Raw genomic sequence first — 3,286 nt, 5'->3', positions numbered from 1 at the left:
TTTACTGTTTGATCTCAAATGCATAAAGGAGGCAAGAAATTGCACTAATTAACTATTGGCGAGGCACATCTGTTAATTGAAAAGCATTCCAGGTGACTACCTCATGAAGCTGGTTAAGATAATGCCAATAGTGTGTAAAGTGTCATCAAGGTAAATGGTGGCTAATTTGAAGAATCTAAAATGCGAAACTTATTGAGTTTTTTTTTAACACTTTTTTTGTTTATCTCACAATTCCATAAATGTGCATAGACCACTTGCATCACTGTCTGGTATGGCAACTCTCCTGTGTCTGACTACAACGGTCTGCAACAGGTGGTGGTTAGGGTGCATTGGGTCCCTGGTGATACTGAGGAGAGCCTGGGGACCCCATCCACCCCATCCACCAACTGTTCAGTCTCCTGCCATCTGCTATTGGACACACAACCAGACTGACAATGAATTTTTACCCCAGAGCTGTGAAGCTGCTGGTTCCAACTCTCGCACACTGGTTTCTAAACCATAAAGCTAGTGGTTCCCAATCATACACACTGGTTATCAAACTGTGAGGCTGCTGGGTTCAACTCCTACACAGACAGGTTTTTGAACAGTCAAGCTCCTGGTTCCCACTCATACACACACTTCTTTTCCTCTCTGGATTGTTTCAGCATTTTTATTCATGCAGAATTGGATCTGTTACAATTCTGTTATCCACTCAATCAGGAGTGTACAATACATTTGTCATTCATGCAATCAGAGCGGAATAATCACACCTGCTATAGTAGTAATGCATAGGCTGTTACCACAATGAGCTATTGACCACTTTCACATTACCCATAATGCTTTGTGCCTTGGGGGGTAACCAAAATATAAACAAACTAAAACAACATGGCGTCGCACACTGACTGTAATCTTTCAAATTTAAAACTTCCTAAAACCTTCAAAGAAGTGTAAAAACTAACTAAACCAAAACTTAAAGAAATCTGCAAAGCCTTTTTTGTGGACTTCAAGAAATCAATCGGTAAAAAAGCATTTGTAAATATCGTATCAAATGCTTTGAACATCTCTACTTCAGGTGATAGTCAGAAGCCTTCCTTGTCTGTCAACACAGGTGTTCCAACATTTACTGACCTGCAGAAGTTAAAAGATTGGCAGAAGAGCTGAGAAAGATCGACACCGATCATAGAAGAATCCACAGTGAAATTGTTTTTGCTGGGTGCTGGTTGTGATGAGAAAGCAATAAGAAAATAAAAAAATGCTTTGTGCATGGGAACACAAGCAAGGAATTCACTCAGTTGAGTAAGTACTGTAAACACAGCAGAAATGTCAATTTTGATTTTGAGTTCCTTCACTCTGATTTTCCTAGAGCAAATATGCTACCAGATTAAGACAATCTTTGGGCTGTTAGAGGAAGCTGTTAGGACTACGGGGTCAAATACTACATTCGATCTACCTATGAAAACACTAAAAAGGGAAGTACATGTAAGGTTACTTACACTGCATCGGTTGCGCTTTGTTTTGGGAGTTGATCCTTCAATAAAGTTGTCCTTTTCAGTTCTTTGACTTGTCCTTGTTTTTCAGTTTTCACACTTTTTATGACTAAACACAAAGACAGAGGGGTTGTAGACTTTGTGACTTGGATCATCAGACTTTACTCCACCACTGAAGTGTGCAGGACAGTCGTGTGTTGTCTGTCGGTGTAAAATTTTGACGGCAAATTCTGTCCAACCACGCTTTTCGATGCTTAGCTTACAGTGGTGCTTGAAAGTTTGTGAACCCTTTCGAATTTTCTATATTTCTGCATAAATATAACCTAAAACATCAGATTTTCACACAAGTCCTAAAAGTAGATAAAGAGAACCCAGTTAAACAAATGAGAGAAAAATATTATACTTGGTCATTTATTTATTGAGGAAAATGATCCACTATTACATATCTGTGAATGGCAAAAGTATGTGAATTTTTGCTTTCAGTATCTGGTGTGACCCCCTTGTACCGCAATAACTGCAACTAAACATTTCCGGTAACTGTTGATCAGTCCTGCACACCAGCTTGGAGGAATTTTAGCCCATTCCTCCATACAGAACAGCTTCAACTGTTGGTGGGGTTCCTCACATGAACTGCTCACTTCAGGTTCTTCCACAACATTTTGATTGGATTAAGGTCAGGACTTTGACTTTGCCATTCTGAAACATTAACTTTATTCTTCTTTAACCATTCTTTGGTAGAATGACTTGTGTGCTGAGGGTCGTTGTCTTGCTGCATGACCCACCTTCTCTTGAGATTCAGTTCATGGACAGATGTCCTGACATTTTCCTTTAGAATTCACTGGTATAATTCAGAATTCATTATTCCATCAATTATGTTAAGCTGTCCTGGCCCAGATGCAGCAAAACAGGCCCAAACCATGATACTGCCACCACCATGTTTCACAGATGGGATAAGGTTCTTATGCTGGAATGCAGTGTTTTCCTTTCTCCAAACAGAACACTTCTCATTTAAACCAAAAAGTTCTATTTTGGTCTCATCCATCCACAAAAAACAAACAAACAAACAAACAAACAACAACAACAAAACATTTTTGCAATAGCCTTCTGGCTTGTCCATATGATCTTTAGCAAACTGCAGACATGCAACAATGTTCTTTTTGGAGAGCAGTGGCTTTCTCCTTGCAACCCTGCCATGCACACCATTGTTGTTCAGTGTTCTCCTGATGGTGGACTCATGAACATTAACATTAGCCAATGTGAGAAAGGCCTTCAGTTGCTTAGAAGTTACCCTGGGGTCCTTTGTGACATCACTGACTATTACATGCCTTGCTCTTCGAGTGATCTTTGTTGGTCGACCACTCCTGGGGAGGGTAACAATGGTCTTGAATTTCCTCCATTTGTACACAATCTGTCTGACTGTGGATTGGTGGAGTCCAAACCCTTTAGAGATGGTTTTGTAACCTTTTCCAGCCTGATGAGCATCAGTAACACTTTTTCTGAGGTCCTCAGAAATCTCCTTTGTTCGTGCCATGATACACTTCCACAAACATGTGTTGTGAAGATCAGACTTCAATAGATCCCTGTTCTTTAAATAAAACAGGGTGCCCACTCACACCTGATTGTCATCCCATTGATTGAAAACACCTGACTCTAATTTCACCTTCAAATTAACTGCTAATTCTAGATGTTCACATACTTTTGCCACTCACAGATATGTAATATTGGATCATTTTCCTCAATAAATAAATGACCAAGTATAATATTTTTTGTCTCATTTGTTTAGCTGGGTTCTCTTTATCTACTTTTAGGACTTGTGTGAA

The sequence above is a fragment of the Neoarius graeffei genome, chromosome 14 (genome assembly GCF_027579695.1).
Source record: "Neoarius graeffei isolate fNeoGra1 chromosome 14, fNeoGra1.pri, whole genome shotgun sequence".
Lineage (NCBI taxonomy): Eukaryota > Metazoa > Chordata > Actinopteri > Siluriformes > Ariidae > Neoarius > Neoarius graeffei.
This window is presented reverse-complemented; position numbering follows the sequence as displayed.